Source organism: Rhinolophus sinicus, linkage group LG09 (genome assembly GCF_036562045.2).
Source record: "Rhinolophus sinicus isolate RSC01 linkage group LG09, ASM3656204v1, whole genome shotgun sequence".
In the NCBI taxonomy this organism is placed as follows: domain Eukaryota; kingdom Metazoa; phylum Chordata; class Mammalia; order Chiroptera; family Rhinolophidae; genus Rhinolophus; species Rhinolophus sinicus.
The window spans coordinates 109,951,173-109,974,533 of NC_133758.1; the positions used below are offsets into that span (position 1 = coordinate 109,951,173).

The 23,361-nt window shown below is 42.9% G+C and overlaps 1 protein-coding gene across 4 annotated transcripts in view; it reads right to left on the reverse strand.

The window, feature by feature from the left end:
• Positions 1-6,922, reverse strand: part of ELMO1 (engulfment and cell motility 1) — a 476,666-nt gene extending 469,744 nt beyond the window's left edge. Inside the window, exon 1 of one of the 4 annotated variants that reach the window (XM_074341005.1) lies at positions 6,547-6,922. The gene's annotated coding sequence lies outside the window, so the exon portion shown is untranslated. Of the gene's footprint in view, positions 1-6,358 lie in introns of all 4 variants that reach the window. The other 3 variants (XM_019726329.2, XM_019726327.2, XM_019726326.2) reach the window with 3 other exon arrangements.
• Positions 6,923-23,361: the final 16,439 nt, after the last annotated feature.

A 23,361-nucleotide genomic window follows, 5' to 3' on the forward strand; every position in this document is an offset into this window, starting at 1 on the left:
AAAATCGGGGGTGTTTATAACTGCTGCCAAAAGTCTAGCCTATTGATAGCACAGAATTATGCAAGGAAACAAAGCAGTAGTTCTCACCTAAGGGAAGAGGGGTGGCCCCACCCTTCCTCCAGGACAATTGGTAATGTTTGGAGACATTTGGGGCGATCACAACTGGGTGTTGCTCCTGGCATCCAGTGGATAGAGGCCAGAGAAGCTAATAAACACTCTACAATGCATTATCCAGCCCCAAATGGCAATAACACTGAGGTTAAGACTGCCTGAAGTAAAGAGTCAAGATAAAATGGGCAATAGCCTGCAAGTAGAAAAAGAACAGAATCAGTACCTTCAGCATCGCCCAAGGGAGAAATCACCCTGGTTAAAGACCCCAGTCTTGCTCCCTGCCTTGGGATTAATGTACAGGGCAGCAGAAGCAGCAAAGTTATGCTACCTGGAAAATACTCTGTGAAGTGCATTCCCTTTCCCCAGTTAGTCCCCCGCACCAGTGGGTTTCACACTTTTGCTTTCACCATGACTCACCCACAGAGAAAAAAGTGTTGGCTAGATAAGTGTCTATTCCCCTTGGCAAACATCATTCTCATTTTTATTTAATGAATTGCATTCTAGCTTTTATGCTTCAATATCATGAGTTTGGGTGATGGGCATGCTGTCCCTGAGAAAAGATTCCATTGATTCTCAAGGCTCAGAAGGTCAACGTTGGGATGAGATATCCAGAGGCAGACACCAACTGTGAAAAACTTGGCCTCAGTGGTGACAGACACACATCCCTAGGTGCCATGGCAACCCTGGGCACATCCATCAGAACCCAGGGCATTTCCACCAGGGTACAGGAGTGAAAGGCCCCCTGGGTGCATGGCAGCATAGCTCGACATGGGGATCCTGGCATCAGACCAGGATAGTCCAAGAAAATCAGCAAGAGGAGGAAGTCACCAATAACAGCATCGAGATACCAGGGAAAGGAACAGCAGGGGGAAAACAGAAAAGCTGGTATTGGCTCAGATCTACTCTCCAAATACCTCGGGACATTTCCTTCCTCCAAGCCACATCTACGAGTATGAAATTGGATACTATGACACTGGCTATTCCGCACCGTTTCCAAACCACCACACCCGGAGGAAGGGTGTCAGCTGTATGCTCAAGGAAGAAACTGTCGCATGGATCCCGTGACTCCATGCCCACGGAGATAGCGCACTCAGGGCTTACCTGACCATGGAGCCCTCAAACCACTGCTCCGTCTCCAGCCAGCACTACCCACCCCACACCTGACAGTCCTGCAGCCCAGCAGGTAGTATGTTTTCCAATGTTTTATACTGAAGAATGTTTTATCCCCGATATTAACTATTAGAACTAAAATAGCCAAAACTGTAGCCGCAATTCCTAAAATTGAGGTTCCAATAAATAATCTTGCTCAGATTCTGGAAACCAGGGTCTGTGGGGGCCTAGAACACTGACTGAGAATCACCATCTCCTTCCAGTTATACATATGACTAATTTCTGTACTCAGCACTACGCCAGGTTGTTGCTGTTTGATGAGCTGCCATTCCTTCCCTGACACAAAGTCCCATCAGATACTTTGCTATTCGCCCCACCGTAGGCCAGTGACAAAACTCCACTCAAACTGTACGTACACTTATCCTGTGAAAGTTTAGAAAACATCGTACTAAGTCACAAATTAATTGACCGTGGATCAATAGTGTTTTGCAGTCTTCAGTTCTGGCTATCATAAAAAAAAAAAAAAAAAAAAAAATTCCAATTGTTAATACTCAGACAACCTAAATTATCCAGGGAACTGAACATGGCAACCAGTGTGTGCATTATCATGCAAGCTGGCTTCACTGTACCTGAAAACGCAGTGCTAGGCATCTTCAAAGGCTGTCCTGGGCCACATGAATGTCACAAGGGCCACACTCTGTCCCCTGAATGGTTGGCCTTCAAAATCCTTATGTTTGGGACAGTGCTGAAGTCTTCAGCCTCTTTCGTCTTTGGTTGGCCAGTCCCAAGTCCAGGTCAGCTAAAATGCTGAACCTAATTATGTACCACAGCAGTGTGGCCGCCACCAGATGAGATTCCTACTGTCTTTGCAAACTTCTGAGAGTAATTACCATCACGCATGTAGGGAGTACTAGGTGTAAAATATGAAAGGAAAAGTTGAGCAAAGTTCCGAATACTTCAAAAGCTTAAAGACCTCAAAAGCCCTAAATGAAAAGTTGGCCAGAAAAGAGTATATTTGGTCGTTTTATCCCAAGTAAGGCTAAAGAGTTATTATGGAAGAATCTGCTGCCTCTACGTATCACTCAACTGAAAGTCACGCTGCTTGGATTTCCAGTTTCACCAAGATGGCAGCATCAGGGCCTAGCACACCAGCACATTCTATAAACCATAGTATTTCAAAGTTAAGTCAATGGCTTGTACTTTTACTTGCATCTGCCTCAACATTTGGAAATAACATCCCTTGAAGGAGATAAAAACCAATAGCATTTTGTAAAGAGAGAGGGACCGCTAAGTATTTCTTAAAGTATGGCCCAGTGAACCACTTTCATCAGAATCCCTGGCAAATTGGTTAAAACATATTGATTCCTAGGGCCTCCAGAATTTTTAATACAGATTTTTTTTTTACCACGACCCACATTAAGCGATATGTTTGACATTAAGATTCGATGTTTGTTTTCTAAAACACTATTTTCCATTGTACTCCTCTCTTTCATGTTTTAAACTGCGGGTCTGGACCTAATATATTATGATCCACTCCTGGACTGCAATCCGAAGCTTCAAAAGCATTGGACTGGTTGAATAGAAGGAAGCAGAACTAGAGTTGTGTGATCAGCAACGAACACTTGAGGCTTTGTGATGTAGGCGATCTAGTAACTCCCTACATCTTCCAAATTCAACAGAATAAATGTCTTATTAGCCAAACCATCCACTTGGCTGGTTTCAGGCGTTAAAAAGTGGTTGCAGGCTTCGGCGGCAAACCTTAAGGGTACCCACTATCATAGATCCAGATGGGAAAAGTCCTGTAGAAATGACCTACCTCTACACCTTCAGTGTTAACAAAGATGATAACATAAGCCAAGTGTGCCCCCAGCTGAGCCCCTTGGCCCGCCCCCAGCCACATCCTCTTAGCAAGGACTTCAAAGCACTGCCATCCTCCATGTCTCCCCACCCATTCACACCAAACACCCAAAGGGGGTAAATTACTTTAAAACACTTATGCAGTGTCCTATCTCAACACTGTAATTTTATAAGTGCTTATGATTTAGGCGCACTGCACAAGCCCCTCACTGTTTTCTCTGTCATTTTTCTCCTCCTAGGTGTTTCTCTCTTCTCCCCTGCATCTGCCATCCAGCTTCTTCCTGCCCCCATCTCCTTCTTCCCTTATTGCCTCTCATCCTCTCTCTCCACTTCCACCTGCTGGGAGAGCAGACTGGGATTCAGCGATGTCTCTGACTTCACCCCACTCACAGTCCTTCTTCCTAGGGGACGATTTCTCTGGGGAAAGCAACGTACTTTAGAAAGGCTTTCTCCATGGGGAGTGACAAAACAAACACCAGATCTAGAGTGGCAATGCGTTCTTAATAACCTGTACCTATTTACCACTGTCCCAAGAAATCACCTCTCTGTTCCTTTCTTTAGGCTGAAATTCTAAGGGAAGGCTCTACTCAAGGCAGACAGGGGTCTGCAAGAAGTGCAGCTGGGCACAGAGGGGAGGACAGAGGAGAAAAAGCAAAAGTCTGTTACCTGGGCACCTTACTTGCCGCTGGTGCTACAATATTTTGCTGGTATATTACCCTGGTGAACCTTTCCTATAACACACACCTCTTATTCAGCCAGTCAGCACATATTTATTGAGCACCTACTATGCTAGGAATCAGTCTAGAGTCTAGATCTGTAAACAAGACAAGGTCTCTGCCTTCATGGAACTCCTATCTAATGGGGGAGACACACAATAAGCAAATAAACAAACCGATATATAATGCCAGAGGATCATAAGTGCTAAGAAGAAAAAATGAGTAACGTAAGAGGAGCAGGAGGTGGCAAGTTGCTATTTTATATGAGGTATTCAGGGAAGGCTCCCTGGAAGCTGACAGCTAGGCAGAGACCTGAAGGAAGTAAAAGAGTGAGCCATCTGGACGGGTAGGCAAAACCTCCTGTCCAAAAGGAGTAACACATGCAAAGGCCCTGGGGAGAGAACTTGGTGAAAGAGTGTAAGGCAGTCAGAGTGGATGCAGTTAAGAAGGGCAGAGAGCTGAGACATGGTGGGGGGCAGGGGGGACAATATGGCCATCAACAGCACCACCCACCTATAGCCCAGTGGCTACCCCAGGCCCTCAGTTCCACCAGACCCAGTTCTGAGCTTGCCTCCCAACCTGCCCCTCCCTGACACCTACCAAGTTTCTTCCCCATTCTCTTCCCTCCGGACACCATCCCCCCTACAGAGCTGCAACACTCCAGGTCTTTCCCTCACAAGTTCCCAAGAAGACAACCAGTATGTCTAATTTAGAGACGGTCTTTTCTGAGTAGTAAATTGAGTAGGAAAGGTCACATACACATTTAACCACAGCCCTCGAAAGATAGGACATGTACCTAGTCAACAGCCCAGATATGGAAGGTCAGTTCTGAGGGAAAAAGTCTGCTCCGTGACAGCAGGAGATCTGGCCTTCTAACTCACAATGCCCGGTGCTGTAAACTGGGGGACTGGAATCCTTGAAACAACCTTGGGAAGTGGGTATGGAGGTGAGATAGTATGAAAAATCATGACCGGAGGAAGTCCTTAATAACAGCTGCTGCCAGCCAGGTCTTTTCCATCTAAAAGTGGGGGTAAATCCCTCTAGCTACCAAAGTTACCCTCAAAGAGTTGATATACACATACAGGTCATTATATACATACAGGTCATTATATGTATGTATATACATTATATGTATGTATACTATATAAACATACAGGTCATTAATTCCTTTTACTTTATGGACAAAAAGAAAAAAAACTCAGAAAATTTTCCACTGTCCCCCTACCGCACCCCCAAGTCACTGGCAGCCCTAAAATGGGGACCCCATGGCCTCTGCCCCCGGAGGCACAAACCCTTGTCTTAGGTTCTCTGAAATAAATCTTAACTACAACGAATTAGGTCCCAATCATTTATGGGCAGCGGTGTTAGCAGGCCCATGCCCTGAGCACAGGGCATCACAAAACACACTCCATGAGTCTCAGGAGCTGTCCAGAGGCCCAGAGCCGGGTCACTACGGGGGGCCAAGCCCGGCGGCGGCTTTAGGTCAATGCAGCTTGGAACACCAGCAACCCCAGCTTGAAGCTTCCAACTTCAAAGGGCCCCCAGGCGGGAAAGGGTCACTCGGCGGGGAGTCCCCGGCTCCAAAGCCCCTTGAAGTCACACACACACACACACACACACACACACACACACACACACGCCCTCACCACCCTCGCGCGCGCCCGCGGCACAACACGGACTTCCCAACCCCAAACACGCGCGCACCCCCGGGTCGGCTGAGTTCTGTATTTCCTCTTCCTCAAAGCTACTCCTGCCATCTCCGCCGCCCTCTCCACTCCAATTTTAGGGCCCCCAGAGCTTCGCTGCCCCCTTTCTCTGAAGGCGCGCGGGGTGCGCCCCCTCTTTGATGCCGGTATCTTCTATCGAAGCCCCCCACCATCTTTGCCGGTCCCAACCGGGACCTCGGCGTGTCCCGGGAGGCGTGTATTTGCTCACAGTGGCACCCGGGACTCCCAGCTGCCCGAACCACCCCCTCCAGTCCCTCTCGGCCCCCCCTTCCTCTAGCCCATCACCGCCCCCTCCCCGGAACGCGCTCGCTGGGGGATTCCCTCCCGTCTGCCAGTGCTCGAGAAATGCCGGGAGTCCGACCGCCAGTTCCTTCTCCCGCGCAGCTTCTAGTCACTGCAAGCCCCCAATCTCTCACTCCCCGTGGCCCCCAAATCCCAGTCGCCGGCAGCGCAGCCCTCCCGCGGCCCCCTCCAGCCGGCCCTGGACGAAACGTCTCTACGGGTTCCCGGGCCCCAGGCCCCGCTCTCCATCCCCGGGGGCCCCTCCCTCCGCTCCCATTCCCATTCCAGCCCCCCATCCACCTCTGCCCAGACTTCCCCAAATGCCCAGCGCCCCGTCGCGCCCGCAGCCTTCACCCCGCAGAACGCCGCGGCCACCCTCGCCCGAGCCGCGGCGCCCCCAGGGAGAAAACAAAAGTGTCTCCGAGGCGACCGGAGTCCCCCGGAGCAGGACGCCTCCTGCTTGCCCCAGCCCCATCCCCCCATCCCCACCCCACCCCCAGGTCTGCCGAGGTCAGCGAGCCGGGGCTCCGCGCCAGCTCAGGAAACTTTACGAACCTGCCCGGGGTCGCAGGACAGCAGCAGTGGCAGCGAAGGTTCCCAGCGAACAGACCTCTGGCGACCCGCGACCATTGAAGGGGGCCCGGAGGCTCTGTCGCCCTGCTCGGGGCCGCGGCGGTGTGGGTGGTCTGACTATCCCGTGCCCATCCTCGCCCGCTAGCGCTTGCCCGAGCACACGCACTTACACTCCGGGTCCGCAGGCTGCTGCTCCGCCGCTTGCCGCTGCTCTCACTTCCTCTTCCTTCCTCCTGCTGGCCAGAGACACATTTTGCAGCTGCAAGGCATCCAGAGATCAGCCGCGAACTCTCCTCCGGAGCGGACGCTGCGGAGTGGCCGCCGCCGCCCCCGGCACCTGCGCCTGGACAAGCGTGGTTGGCGCGTTCGCCTCCCGCCTGCGCCCTGGTGCCTGCCTGGTACTTTGCCTGGGGCGGGGTAAGGGTGGGGGCGAGTGCCCACGACTTTTTGAAGTCCCCTTACTTAAAAAGAAATGTCAAACACCGTGCACGCCTCAGATCTGCCATAAATCCTAAGTGTACAGAGCAGGACTTCTCGGATGAGCTCACACGCGGCGTTTTGCAGGCACTAATTAACTCCGTCACCCTCATAGCGCCACCTTAAGGAGACGGAGAGCGCGTAGCATCTTTTTACGTACCTTCATTTTTGGCAACCGGTTTGGAACTTTGAGGGGAAACTTCGGTGGGTTGTTTTAAAGCTACTTTAAGAGGCTGGTGTGTTTGTTTTGACGTTCTACCCCTATTCTTGAGGAGCATGGCAAAAATAACTCCACGCTGCCTTCCCCTAACCCTCACGTAGCCATTTACAGGCTGCAAGATTTATTCCTAATCAGTTAAGCCAGGGCCTCCCTAAATTTGCATAAAACAAGATGTTCCACCCCCAAATTGGTATTTAGAGTACATTATTTAATTCATGCAACCTACCTCAGACATTTTCAAAGCAGAAATCAAACACGTCCTCTCCCAGCATAGCTGCCAAGAGGGAAATGACAGTTGTTGGAAGGTTGCAGGAGAAACACCTGTCCTTTCCAAATTCAGAAATATCTACATTGGCTCCACCAGAAAAGGCAAAGGCAGTTGCTGAGCATTCCATTCAAATTGGCAACCAGGTAAGTTGGGGGCAGGGAGGCCTTAGGATCAAAGTTGGAAGGCAGAGCTCCCCTGTAAATTTCAATCCCCACCCCCAGGAGATTTAAATTGTAATCCTGTGCCGGCTGTTCATTAGCAGCCCAGAGATCCAAACAGCTACTGTACACTTGGAATGTGACTAGTCCTGAGGTGTTCAGTAAGTGGAAAATAGACAGGGGACTTAGTGTGAAAAACAGAATGTAAAATAGGTTGTTCATGAGTTTAGTGTTGATGACATCATCTCAGCAAATGATAATAGTTTAGATGCAACTGGGTTAACAGTATATATGAAACTTAAAATAATTTCACTGGTTTATTTTTACATGTTTGATGTGGCTACTAGAAGAGGTAAGATTACACATATGGCTCTCATTAGTGGCTCACATTATACTTCTAATGAACAGCCCTGATCTGACCCCTTATTATATGTGTAACCCTGAGAGGAAGTATTAGTAGCAGGAATACTTGGGCCCAGATCATTATAAGCCAATAATAACAAAGCAGGATGACTCCAGGAAAGTAATTTAACTTCTCTATTTTCTCATCTATAAAAAAATAATGATATAATAATAACAGTCAACAGGGCAACTATCAAATGAGGCAATTTAATAAGCAGTCGGTAAAAGGAGCATTTTCTAATGATGCTCTGAGATGCTGTGGTGATTACTATGAGTTTGATCCACAACTTTCTAGCCAAGGCATATAAAGACCTTAACTTGAGTGCAGACAGTCTGAGTAGTCAGTAAATATTAGCTGTCATCGTCCCAAGAGTAGTTAGGGAACTCTGTCCCACTCCTTGCACAGCAATGAGGCAAACCCACCTCCCTGTAACTTTTGCTCCCAGCTCAGCCCTCTGCAGCCAACACAGAGTAAGTCCCACCCTTCCTCCAAGAGATAACCTTTCAGATTTTTGGAGATACACCCTGAGTTCTAGCTAGTCATTCTCTTCTGAGGATTCAACACTCTCAGTTACTCTAATTCCTCCTCATGTGCTACGGTTTCAAATCTCTTTCCTCTTAGTCATCTTCCCTTTCAAGGACACCTGTCTCTGCCCTTTCAAAAATTTTAGTTGTCATATAAATTAATTTACTAATTAATATAATCAGTTAGCCTGAGCTCTTGTCAACTTTTAAAAACAATCTATCCAGCCTCAGCTCTTGTGAATTATTTTTTCGAATACATCTCGCCGTTGATCTCAGTGCAAGGGGAAGACTGTAAACTCTGTGTTATGTGACTGTTAGGCCATATCCATGCTCATGGGTTGGTCTTGGCGACTAAAGCTCCCGGTCCACCTTCTAGAAGGAAGGCTCTTTGGATTCGACTCAGGCATCCAGTGTCTCCCCATATCCACAGATGAGGTAAGAGCACTGGGGTCCTGGATGACACCCCACTGAGGGGTTCCCTCCACCGTGGTAGGGATCCATATTCTTTGCATTCACTGGATCATTCAGTTACTAATAACCTTCTTCACTGTGCAGTTGACAGGCCATTTTTTCCACTGTATTCATAAAGACATCTTAGAAGTGTCAAATGCCTTAGAGAAACCCGCCTTTACCCAGGGTTCAGCTGGTGCTCTTCAGTGCTCACAGTAGAGCAGTGTTGCCATGTGTAAGGGCCCCCTCTCTGACCTTGCCTGTTGGGTACAGATCCCAGCATTGCCATTTACTAACTAACTACATTACCCTATGCAGGTGACTTAATTCACGGGCTTAAAACCATACCTACCTGGGAGGGCTGAGCAAGCAAGAAATGAGTTAACACATATAAAGTTCTTAGAACAGGGCCGGCACTAGAAGCACTCAATAAATGTTAGCTTAGCTATTATTATCTACTCGGGTCCTCTAATCAATAAGTCATGGTAACGGAATCCAGAAAAAGAACATTGTCCCCTCCTTTTCCCCACATCTGTGTTTGTAGCCGCAGGGGAGGGAGAGAGCTAATATTACTGCTCTGATTTTATTTCAGCTCCTGGTCAGGGCTGGAGCCATTCAATCAGTAGGTCAGGCTGTAGTAGAGAGGAGGGTCATTTGAGGGTCAGCATCAGAATCCAAGTGCAGCCATTCACTAGCACTTGCAGTAAGCCCCGGCAAGCAGGGCCCGCCTCATCTACATGAAAGCGTGAGGGAGGTGGAGTCAAGATGTCCTCTGCAGGACCACCCATCTCAGTTTCAGGATGAGCTGGAGAAAAGAAAGCGGGTGGGGGATAGCTGGCTAGAGAACAAAACTCGTGCAAGCCCCAATTCTAAACTGCTTTCCCCATCTATGTTTACAAGACATCTTTGCCTTGTTGATGGATGGACAGGTGTTTGGGGGAATTTCCCAGATTTTAATACCTTGATCCTGTGGTTCCCATATTTTATCCTCCTTATATGTACGGAATCCAAGGTCGGAGGGGTGAGTGGAAGGTTATCAAAATGTCACCATGAAACCCCAAACTGCAAAAGTGGCCTGTTGTTTTTTAATCAATGATGATTCATGTTGGTCACCTCTTTCCTTTCTAAGTGTTCACAGATATTCATTTTTAATTCATTAAAAAGAAAGAACACTTATTGGACTCCCAATGGGCCCTGTGCATTTAATAATGCATTTAGTAATTTGCTTCAGAATTCTGCCCCAGTCAGCCTCAACTTCCTTGATCTATTACAGCTCGAAGAATCTATTCTTTTTCCCTGTCTTAGAATCAGGCTCATGTTGGCTTGCCTCCAGACTTCAGACAGCTCTCGGGGCAGAGCGTGGCCTTCACAAAGTTGCTGTACCAGAGATAACAAGGTCTGGGGCAGCCCCCAGACATCAAAGTAACAAGGGGATCTGCTGTACAAGGGCACTCCTTCTGTCAATCATTCATTAATTCAGTGTGCACATAATGCCTGAAATGTGAGCTACTGCGAGAGAAAGGGAGGCTACAATGATAAGTATGAGAAACACGGGGCGCCCCCTCTTGGCACTTGTCTTCTAGTTGGGGAGACCGACTTCGGTGAGTATCCTAACACCAGGAAGTTGCAACGCCCTATGGGGGCAGGGATGCTAACATCATCTGTATAAGCCTCCCGAACAAGCTGCACTTGAGTTGAGACCTAAAGTGAGCGTGTGTGTGTGTGTGTGTGTGTGTGTGTGAGAGTGTGTTTGTGTGTGTTAGCCAGAACAAAGAGGGGAAAGGATGTGGGTTGGGTAATGGGGAAGGGTTCCAGGCCAAAAAAGCAGTTTGTATGAAGGTCTGTACAAATTATAGGGTAGGAGGAACCTTAAAAGGTCAATTTGGTTGAAGTGTGAGAATATCAAAATTGAATCTAAGAGCAGTGGGCAGAAGTGAACATTTGGAAGCCTTTGAGAGTCATATCATGGAGTTTGGATAGACTAAGGGTAATAGGAAGGCACTGAAACTTATTTTGGTTTTTGTTTTACTTTGGTTTGTTTTCCAAGTGAAATAGTTTAAGCAAGAGATTGTCACGGTCACTTTCGTCTTTTTTTTTCTTTTTTGTTTTAAAGGTTCATCCTACTAATTACAGAATGGATTAAAGGGGAGACAAAACTGCACGTGGGAAGTACAAACAGGAAGTCACTGCAGTAAGCCAAAGCTAGAGAGGATAGGAGCCTATCATGCATTAACCGTGGGGGCTCCGGAGAACTGGAGAAACTGAAACCTTACAAAGGAGGCAGAGGGGCCTAGAATCGAAGGTTTGCTCATCCTACGTAGTTGAGGAGGCTCACAAACAAGCCATTTGCTTTCACCCTGCCGCCGTGGCCTGACCAAACACGGACCTGATGGGCCTTTTTGCAGTCTTGTGTCCAGCGGGATACCTCCCCCAACACTTGCCCCCAGGTCAAGGAATGAAAGCCTTGACTCCACTCTTACTTGGCCGATGATCGTTTCTGGGACACCACTGCTCTGAGTTCATCTCCGACACACTCCCATTTCCTAGTCATTATAGTATTGTTCAGCACATCCACGCCAAAATGGAAACTTTACTTTGTACCAGTCCCCTTCTGCTCTAGCCATCCCACCCTACCTTTAAACCAAAAACATCTCTATGTACTGCAAGGTCACCTGTTAACTGTGTGTACTCCCCTGTTTGGATTTTGCTTTGGTAGGGCATTTATTAAGACTTCTCAGATCTATATCCACAGTTAACCACCCATAGCCCAAAGACCACATCAAAGAAATAGCACTGATGAACCACTCAAGGAATCCCTATAATAGTACAGTAAAAATGGCAAAAGAATTGACCCAGGAATCTCATCAGAGCAAAACTGGCAAAGTATTTAAATGTCCAGGCTTGGGAGTCTTACAGACATGAAAAGAAATCTCCCCTCTACTCCTTAATAGCCACGTGACCTGAACAAATTATTGAATTTTTTTTCTGAGCCTATGAAATGAGGATAATTGGATGATGATACTTCTCTCAAACAATACCCAGCACATGGTAAATAATAAATGGAGCCAATATGGATGTTAACCAGTATGCACTTGTACTGGTTATGGATTTCTTCCATGATAGGTGGAAAGATCAATATTCTTTACTTTAAAAAGAAAAAGGAAAAAAAAAAACTTTCACAAAATATAGGTCTATTGTAAAAAAAAAATAATAATAATAAGTATAAAATAGTAAATGAAAAGTAAAAGTCTTCCCATTCCTATCCCCAGTCCTAGTTCCTAGAGGTTAACACACATCATCATTTCTGTTTTTAATTCTTCCAGTGATTAGTGCCATGGTTTTAATTATCAACACTGTTATCTCTTGGTTTATCAGCTTCATACAGTACCTATTAACTCCCTTCTATAAAAGATTTCTAAAACTTCGGTTTACTTACTCCTATCTCCCAATTCTTTTGTTAGCTCTTTGATTATAACATCATATTCTGTTTTTGTTTTTTTTAATTAATGGACCTTGTGATATTATCATTCATGTCACTTCACTTTTCTCTCATTCTTTCTATTCCCATTAGTGTCTGTACTGCCCTCCCTGAGAAACCCCTGGCTCTGTCTTCCAGATCACTAATTCAGACTTGTCCATTCTTCCCATTTATTTAGGTTTTTTGTTTGTTTGTTTTTATTTTTTATTGAAGTTTAAATGTCCAGATTCTCTAATTGGCCCTTTTTCATAATCACTTGTAGTAGATGCTGTGTATACCACCCAGATCCCTCCCTGCTTAGGACTAAGGTGCTAAGTGTCCTCCTTCATGGAGGCGCCATGTCTTTCTTTGTGTTCTCCCCTCCTTGGAGTTTTAAATTGCCAGAGCCTATTCAAGTCTTCCATGTCCTTACAAATGGAGTCCACTTTACCCTTGAAGACATTCTCTGTGTAGTCTTCAGATTTTCTGTCCCGATGTGGCCTATTTATTCACGGTGTTCCTACTTATAGATGCTGTATTTTATTTCCCCTGTTTCTGGAATACCTTGGTTTTCTGCTTTCTAAGACTTCTTTTTTCACTGAAATACATAACCAAATAATATTTTTTTTTTTCAGAAAGTATGAATGGGAGCTCAATTTTTCTGAGACACTGCATATCTGGAAATATCTTAATGTCACAGTTACATTTGATGGGTAGCCATCAGAACTCTCAAAAGTATGACATTTCAATGGAACCATACAGTGTGTGACCTTTTAGGGTAGGATTTTTTTTTTTCACTTAGCATAAGTCCTTGGAAGTTTATCCAAGTTGTTATGAGTATCAATAGTTCATTCTTTTTTTAATTTCTAAATAGTATTGCATGGTATGGATGACCACAGTTTGTTTAGCCAGTCACCCACTGAAAGATAAAATGTACTAATTTTAACTTTGTGTTCGAAGACTTTTAATAAATTGATACACCCATGGGATCATTGCCACAATATAAAGAGGACATTTATCCAAGAGAAATGAAAACATATTTTCACACACAAACTACATGAATTTTTTTGTAGCAGTTCTATTCATAATAGCTAAAAACTAGAGATAATCCAAATGGCCAACCACAGAAGAATAAATAAATGAATAGATAATGATATATCTGTACAATGCGATATCACTCAGCAGTAAAAAGAAATTAACTACTGATATAAATATCATACATAGTGAAAAAAGTCAACACATAAAAGAGTATATGAGTCCACTTATATGGATTTCTAGAAAAGGTAAAGCTAATCCATAGTGTCAGATAACAGATCAATGATTGCCAAATTTAAAGCTTTGGACTTGATATGATTCTGAAGTCTTGTATTAAAAAGAAAAAAAACATGTTTTGCTAAATATTTGGATGGAATTTGGAAGAACAACATTCGATTTCATGTTAATACTATACTATTTATGACCAAGTATATTAATTACTCACTTCCAAGGATGTGAATTTGTCCCCCAAGGAGTGTATTATTTGAAGCATGAATGGGAATGTAAAGGGCATGTAGGATTCCCTATATACTTGCCTGAAGGCAAAAATAGCTTTTTGTTTCCATGAGCAAAATTATTTAGAAGAACCTAAAGAAGGTAGGTTTTCTTTTCTGGAAAACACACTATGGATTTGAATATAAGCTTGAGATAGGTTACCTGAATAACATACCATTGTCTTAAGTACCCATAATTGATATGAGATCCTTTTTAATTTGCATATGTACTGATGAAAATAGGAAAATTTTCTAATATTTGGAGAAAAAAATGATCTTGTATTTTTTGTTTCCAAAGAGACTAATTAGAAAGGAAAAATATTTCAGCATTTTAGGCAGTTGGTTGTGGGTATATTACTTTTAATTAAGGTAAAAAATAACCTATTCTAGAAGAATAGTAAATTCCTTGTCTGACATATCTAATCTGTAGAGGGGAGAAATAAGTAAAGGAAGAGCTTTTATTTGTGTTCAATTCCACAACAACTAAAGGAAAAATATTTTATTATCCCCAATGTAAGGAAGAAACACAGAGTCAAAGAGGTTAAGTGTCTTGCCAGATTGACACAACTGTAAAGTGGCAGATGAAGACTGAAAGCAGATTTCTTAATCCAGAGGCATGATCATTTTACTACAGCAGAAATCCACACCACACAACTTATCTTATGGGGACCATTGAGGACTTCAGTTTGATGGCTTTCAGATGATTAATTGTATTTGGGGAAAAGTGCCCTTGCAGCCATTGAAATGAAACAAAATTGGCATATTACTGTATATTACAAACCCACAGAAAGCAGAGCCTGCACCAATTTCCCAGGAGGCACAAACTGACTGGGCGCCATTTTGAATCCGGGACTGTGTATAAACAAGCCCTGTCCTGTCTTACTCCTTCCTTATGGGAAGAAAAGAGAGGGCTTGGACCATTTTATGTAGTGAAATTTATTCTACATAAGGTGTGCTTTAGAAGCCATCACTGTGACGACAATCCTACAAGCAGTACCAGGATGAGGTGATACATGTGGATTAAAATGAAGGTGGAGGCCCTCTAAGTATACTGGGTTTTTTTGACCTCCTGCTTTCATTTAAATATATCATGAAATCATTTCAAGGTTCATAAATACAGATTGGCATCATGATACTTAATCACTTCATAGTACATCATCATAAGAATTGTTGGATATTTAGTTTTAAATTTTTTTCTCTATTATAAATGACGATTCAGGGAATATTTTTGTACATACAACTTTAAACACTTTCCCTGTTATTTCTTTAATAATAAGTTCCTGGTAGTAAAATTGTTGGGGTCAAAAGACGGATGCATTGTATATGTTGCTATATATTACCAAATTGCACAAGAAACTCAGAAGTGACCTTCCAGCTTCTGTTCTCTCTCTTTTCAGCCCATATTACACATTCATGAGCTAATGTTCCCAGTAAGCTACCTTATTCATGTCTAAAACTTTAAAGGTTACCCATTGTCTAGAAATAATTCCAAACTCTAATACTCGATGCCTTCTGCTCTCAGGCTAGCCGTCTCTTATGGTGTTCTCACTTCTACTTTTTTATACGATTTCCAGAATTTAGTCGAAGATGTTCACCAAACAGACATATATTAGAAAAGAAAGGCCTGTGTTCCTTTAATGTCAGTTCCACAAAACTTTCAACTAATTAATATCTTCACTCCTCTTTATTTCATTTATTCTCTGAGAAAGAAACGTTCACTCTACTCCATTCTGTATTTTAGTTTAAATTTAAATATTTAAACATCAATGTAAAGAAACTTAAGATCATATAAGTCAAACCCGGGAGACCACTCTTTCAGTGATTCAGGAGCAGACTGTGAAGGGCTTCCCTTCCAACCCATTCTCCTCCCAACCACTGGGTCTCTGTTTCTGAGACGTGGATATGACTGTGTTATTTCCTTTTATTTAAGCCTCCAATAGTTTGTCACTGCATACTAACAATAACTCAAAGTATGAACCATACACAGCCCTTAACGGCCTGTGATATGATAATGGATTCTATTCTTGATATACAACGATCTCAAACACATCATGACAACACTAAAACTCCAAAAGCAAATGAGTGAAGTATTTGAACACATTATTCATAATTGGGGAAATGCAGGCGGTTTATGGAACATTAATGGAACTCAAAGAACTCAAAGAATTCAAATAACTATGAGTAATTGTTTTACTCATCAAACTAATAAATATGTATTTTTTAGAGTTATGATTATGCTGGTCCAGAGTTTGGTGAGACAGACATACCTATACATCTCTTGAAGAAGTAGAAATTGCTGCAGTCTTTCTGGAAAGTGACTTGACAAATACCCCAACATTTTTATGTTCTTTGACTCAGAAGTTATACTCACTCCTGTCAATGTATACTTAAGGAAATAACCAGAGATAAAGACAAAGATGGTTGGCACCAAAGTATCCCAGCTTATCTGACCAGCTATAGCAACCAAACTTGTACGGAAACCCATTGGTCAACAATACGGCAATGCTTAAATAAGTTACAATTTATCCATAAAATGGAGTATTAAATACTCATTAAAATGGCCTGTATGTATGAAGAATTTTTAATGATGTCGGAAATTACATAATGTTGGTATGAAACACCACATATAGATGTTGTATGTTCATTATATTTGTTGTATATCAACTGTATAAATGTATACCCAGAAATAGCAAGGCTCTCTGAGAGTGAATCACGTGTGTTTGTTGTACTTCTTTCTTTGTAATTTAAACGATGGCATGTATATCCTTTAAAAATTGCCAAAAAAAAAAAGTGTGTTATACCGTTGTCTTGGAGTCTTTCATGCTTGACACTACTCTCTTTTCTGTCATCTCACCACCTGCTTTGGTGTCTGTCACTTCTCTGGCACTTGACAAATAAGGCAAGAAACTCATCCCCTTGTGAACATCATAAATTCCTCAATAGTCTGAACTACTTCTTTTGCCATTCTGTGTAATTTGAAAAACTCAAAACCATCTACGAGATGACTAAATGCACATGTGATTGAATGGCTGTCTGCCTTAAACTTTTCTGTAGACTTGAGTTGTCTCAATTTGTTTGCTCCCTAAGTGGGGAAGGCAGCTATTAGTTGAAAGAACCAAGTGGGTTGTTTTAAGGGGTCATCCATTCCGTGTAGGCTCACACTCCATGTCTATTGTTTCTTTTTGTGAACACATTTGGTGATCTCTTTAGGCAATGCATGCGACAACTTTCTACCTGGACGTTGCGGTAAGCACTGATGGAATGCAGCGTTCTGGTTGGTCAAATGTTTGAGGAACCTACTTTAAAGAGAAAAAAATAATGCCTAGGAATTATTGCTATATTTTCACAAATCCAGTAAATAAAGGATATATTACTACTTCGATTGAGACACTTTCATTATGAATGTCTGGGACATACTGTCAAAGGCCTTATTTAGAATATTAAGTCCTATATATTCCAGACTTAGTGAGAAGTTGATGGTGTTTCCTAAATCACTTTCCTGTTTTCATTAAAAAGGGAGGGGAAGAAAAAGGGATCACACCTAAGACCTCCATTCATTGATCCTCAGCTACCAGCAGAATTATCTAAATGATTGCTGGAGGTTATTCAACAGACATCCATCTTGTTACCAAAATTATTAGTGAATTGAGAAAGACCATCGTTCTTTAAATGAGGATGCCTAAATTTCTAGTTTTTAATCCTATTTCATGAATGCTTTCTTTCTTGTCACCATTTCTTGTTTTGCAAAGGTTGAGGATGCAGACTGTGGAGTCAGACAGGGGTTCCAATTCTGCTTTTACCACTTACTAGCTCTGTGGTCTGCAATAATTCTCCAAGACTTGAATTCCTCTCTATAAAATGGGATAGTCAGTGTACTTGCCTCATAAAGTTGTTATGCACATTAAATAAAATAATATATTATTTGAAACACGTTTTACATATCAGCTATTGTAGGATAGGACCAAAATTAACAACAGCAACAAAAAGTACTGTGATTCACAGGTTTTTCCCAACTCACACCATTTATTATAAATATTGCATTTGGCCAGTGGATGCTTTCTATACTTTAAGTGGTCTAGAAAAAGGAGTATTATAGTGTATTCAACACACATCCAGTTATGGAGATAGGCAGACAATGATTTCTCTGCTCCCCTTCATAGCAAATTTTCATTCAAAGGCCAAGTCCCTCACGTCTCTCCTCCCTCTCCTCCACCCCTCTAGAATCTGTTCAGTCTGACTTCTGTTCCTGTCACCCCATAGGCACTGCATTCGACAAGGCTGACAACCACTTGGAATCTGTCAACTAAGAAGGAAATCTCCCATCCTCATGCACTCACTCTCCCAGCAGCATTCCACAGGGGCACTGGGCTCCTTCTGAAACACTCCTTTTGTTTTCCTTCAAGTCACACGCCCCCACCTTACTGACCCGTCCTTCTTGGGCTCCTCTCCTCATTTCCCCTCTTCCAGCCAACCTCCAAATGTTTGGTTGCCTAAGGAATGGCCCTGGGTTCTATTCCGGTCTTTCCAAAATGATCTGTGTCTATCCCATAGCTTTAAATACCATGTTTATGTGAATATCTCCTAAATTAAATCTCAGAGCCAGATATTTCTTATGAACTACAAGCTCATGCACCCACCTGCCTACTTGATTCTTCCACTTGCAAACAAACCTCATCTAAACCCCACCCTCCCCCAAACCCCATGCTCCACCTTCTTCCCCATCTCAGTCAATGGCACCCACCGACCACCCACAATATGTCTCATGCCAATCCACTGCCACAGTGATCTTCTAAATATAGAAACGAGGTAATGTCACTTCCCTCGTTAAAACTCTTGAATGGGAACTCGTGGCTAATGGACTGAAACGAAAATTCTTCGCTGACTGCAGAGATAGTGTTACCTGGGTTCTTCTTCCTACTGACGTCAGCTCAGCCACTCTTCTCCCTTGTGAGTCTCACCCTCTGCTCCAGCAACAATGGCCTTTTTGTCTTTCTTGGGCAGAGCAAGCTTGTGCCTTCCTCAGGGCCATTGCACAGGCCCCTCGCTCGGCCCAGAAGACACTCACCTGGCTCTCCACATGGCTACTCCTTGTACGTCAGACCTTGGCCTTAGTTTCCCCTCAAGCAGGTCCACCTTGATCACCTGCCTAAAGCAGATCCTCCCACACTCCGTGTCTATCAGTCCACTTATTCTGGTCACCGGGCTGTCAAAGCGCATTGTTATCTTATTAGATACGTTTGGGAGCTCTGTGTGGACAGTACTGTGTCACTGCCCCTTATCTGCTCAACGCCGTATCCTGGGAGTCAAGTACAGGGCCTGGCACACAGCCAGCTCCCAGTAAACATGGGTTTATTGAGTGTATGTATGTCGTAGTGTTCTGAGAATGGGGCTGGATGTGAAGGAGACACAGGCCCTGATCTGCTTGATAAGCGTTATCATAATGACTGTACAATGGACAGCCACGTGTGAAGGAGAAGCTGCATGGAGGAGGTGACGTCTGAATTCAGATGAGTATAAATATGATGGAGGAGGGTAGGGAAAGGTTGCTTGGGCCAAGTGGACAGCACGAGCAAAGGCCCAGAGATATGAAGAAGTACACCATGTTTGAATTATTAGCTCCAACAAGTTTTCTGAGGAAAGTAAAGTGATTGCCGATCCACAGAACTTGGGGGAAGAAAAGTCAAGACCTAAATAAAATCAGAGGATGGAAAAAGACTTTTAAATTTAAGCAGAAAATGCAATTGCACAATTATGGCTCATTTAAGCTACTGGTAATTAAAAGCATATATAGTAACAAACACCACCTGGGTTTGTAGGTGTAAGTAAACTTCAAAAATATGTGGAGGGTGAAATAGTTTGAAATGGCTCAAGATGCCACTAAGGATAACTAAAGCTGTGAGTTGAATACCTTTTGATCCATAATGGGAACGGACATGGTGATGGCAGCAACGATCTGCAGAATAATTTCATTTATATCATTTCATTTCACTTCAATGTCGCAAACGTATATCCAGGCTCTGGGCTAGGTGGTGGGAATAGAAAAAAAGAAATAATTTGGGGCCTCAAAGAGACCACTGTCTAATCAAAGACAAAGGTACACAGATAATCGCCATCCTAGGATTTAAAGAAAAGAAGAACCCCCTATACAACCTCAGTAAGTGTGCAAATAGTTGTTTAAGGCAATGCAAGATTATTGTTCCAAATTCCAACTGGGAGTTTGCATTAAGTCCATTTTCTCATGGGATGTTGAATCTGCACGTAAGGAGAGTTCCGAAGACGAATTGCACAGAGCAAACACATGTTGGTCATGGAAACTGGCTGGAAAATGCCAATGAATTCCTTTTCATTTATGTATGAGAGACATCTCTTAAAAAACAAAACAAACAAACAAAAAAAAAACCAAACCTCTGTATTTAAAAGTAATATATGTTCATTATTGAAAACACTGCACATTGAAAAGAAAATAAATATAATACATCCCACCATGTTCCATATAGATTTTAATAGGCATTATTGAAACGAAAACTAGGAGCACATTATATGTTTGCATTTCTCTTCATTTATTTGAAGGTTATATATTGTGTGTTTTATGTTGCTATTGGCTGTTTTTAAGATTTTTTAAAGTAAGTGAAAAAAACTGTAATCTTCTTATATGAAAAACAATCTTTTGAGGGCTCTGTATATAAAATGTGGAATTTAAAACCTTTTCTAGCACAATCACCCTCGTTCCTTAGTTATATAACTAAGTTTTTGACCAAGATTTTGAGAATTAAATTATTCTTTTGTCATATATATCTTCTTTGTTCAAAATTGTTTTTAGCCTTGCATTTGGTATTGGAACTAAATCTTCAACAGTTACTTGAACTAAGCGGTGCTTGTCATTATTGGCTGACTTTTTAACACCATAAAAATATACGATCTCGAGTCTTTATTTCAGGTTCTTTCATTCAGACAGAATATACCTTTTTTAAAAAAAGGTAAAAGAGCTAATGACATATTTTCAGATTCCTTACAAATCGGGAACTATTTTTAGGTAGACTTCACACCACAAGAAGACAATCTTGCATGCAATAAAATTCTTACGTTACAATTTTCTCTCTCCAAACTCTGCCAGTATTTTGTGTTTAGCGTGTATTGTCACAGAAGCAAAAACTGAGACAAGCATGATTTTTATCCTTTGCTCATAATCCACTTTTGGGTTTACAGGCTCATTTTTTTCCTTCTCGTACTTCTTGTAGGTCAAGTATTTTGTCAAGATGGATCTAAATTTGCTAGGAATGTGGTGAATCCTGAGTTGAATTCCCCGGTACTTTTTGGTCTGGGAAAGTATTACCTATTTATGTCTGATTCTTGCTCTTGTTCCATTATTCTGTTTCTTCTTCAGGTACACCACATAATTACTTGACTCTATTCTCTGTCCAGACACTTATCATCTTCTTTCTTACCATTTTTTAAATTCTTTTATTCTCTTTCTCTGTTTTCCTGAAGAGTTTCTTAATCTTGCCCTCTCTATTAGTGGTTTGATTTTCTGAATTGGCAATTTTGTTTTTTCCCAGTAATTGATGTGATTTTGTGTTCTGCTATTCCTATGTCTTTAGCTTTCTTGAATACCTTCCTTATTTCATCCATTTCCCTTTTCATCTCAGACCCTTTTGTTTCTATTTCTTTCTGCTTCTTTTTCACGAAGGTTACGTCTTGTTTCATCCTGCTGAGGTGGACAGTTTCTAACAATTTCCCTTGGTTTCTGAAATAAAGCCATTTTAGAGGCTTGTTTCTCCTCTGGAGTTCTTAGCATCATGTTTGGCATTCTTTATCCCTTGGTAGCACCTTTTTTCCATGGGCACACTGGGCATACTTTGGGTTTTGTTTTGTTTTTCTTGCCTATCCATCCCAGAGGAAGATTGGCATACGTATATAGCCTCTTCTTGGGTTTCAGCAACACGGGAGTAAACAGCACAAGATGAAAGCAAGCTCTTCTCAGCTTATGGCAAACTGTCATTCATTGAACGACCCACTGATTGTATTGTTCAATCCAATTCCATCAGCTGTAGTGCTGGAGAGAAGTCTTTCCAAACACCAATAACAGGTCACTAGAAAATCTTAGTTTTTGATGTGGTTGAATACCCCACCTTTCCTGACATCTTCGTCTATATTTCATTTTTGGAAGTTAGAAAGAGCCACTTGGAGCCAATAACCTGACATCATTTTTTCCCCCTCCACGTACTTTCCTGCAGAGCCATTTGTCCAAGGCTCTGAACTTCTACTGAGTGATATGAGCTTCTACTATTGACACACTGGGTTGGATTTCCACCTTGAGGCAGAGAAAATCTCCCTGCTCTCATCAGCTGTCCTAACCCATCTTCTTCCTTTACGTTGTGACAAGTTAACAGTCAATCAGAAAACATAAAATATCCTTCTCCTGAAGTATTTTTCTTAGTACTCAAAGAGAGCAGATTCCCAGGGCAAAACTACGATGGTTCTCAGGCAGTAGAAGCAGTTTCCTCACACTCAGTTTAGGACCCTTTTTCATGGTTTTGAATAGACAGGTAGCCTGAAGTTCAATAATGGAAGTTCCATTTCCACGCTGTGATGGCAGCCACCCAGTGAAATGCTTGGTTTACTAATCTAGTGAACGGAATCTATACAAGTACATTTTTTTATTAACCATGTCTTTTGTTTTCTGTATTCTGATGCTTGGACATCTGGGGCCTTGCGGACCCTGGGGGGACTGCCCCTCCCAGAGCTGGTCAGTTCCTAGAGACGATAACAACTAGCCATTGAACATGCCTTTCAAATGCAAACCAACCAACACAGAGCACTTATTTCCAACACCTCTTTTATCCAGGTATCACACTCTGGACCACTATCTACATGCCCCAATTACCACAGGGCCAGGGACTAAATACCTAGAGACAGACCCTGGGCTCCAGAACCCACTGAGTTGATCTACACTAGTCTATCCTAAGCCTGTTTTCTGTGCCAGGCCCATCCCTTCCTGCAGAAATCACAATAAAGGCTCTTGATCACAATGTTCTCCTCTTCTTCTGCCTCTTAGCCAAGCCTGGTGCTTCCCTATGTACCCCCACCCCAAATCATGGCATGGTGGCCCCTCCTCTTGGGATCTGTGAGCATAACAAACTATCTTTTCAGTGGCAGTTGTCTTCTGATCTGGTGGCCTTACCATACTTGAATAATAACCATTTTTAAAAAACCTTTTATTGAAAGCACTTTTAAATGGCAGAATTAAAAATAGTTTAGTCTACTGCTTCATGGTTAGCTTTCTAAAATGAGGACGTAAAGGAAGAAAGTAATTTGGACACAAGAATCAAGGGATTGGGGCAGGGAGAAAAGAAGAAGAGAAACAAGGCTCTCTGTGCACATAAAGCTGCAATCTGTACTTACGATTTTGATTCCCTGTCCTAAGACATCGCCAGAGTCCAGACTCAGCTCAGCCCCAGCAGGCCAGTGAGCATTCTCCACTTTGCCTGGATAGAGCGCA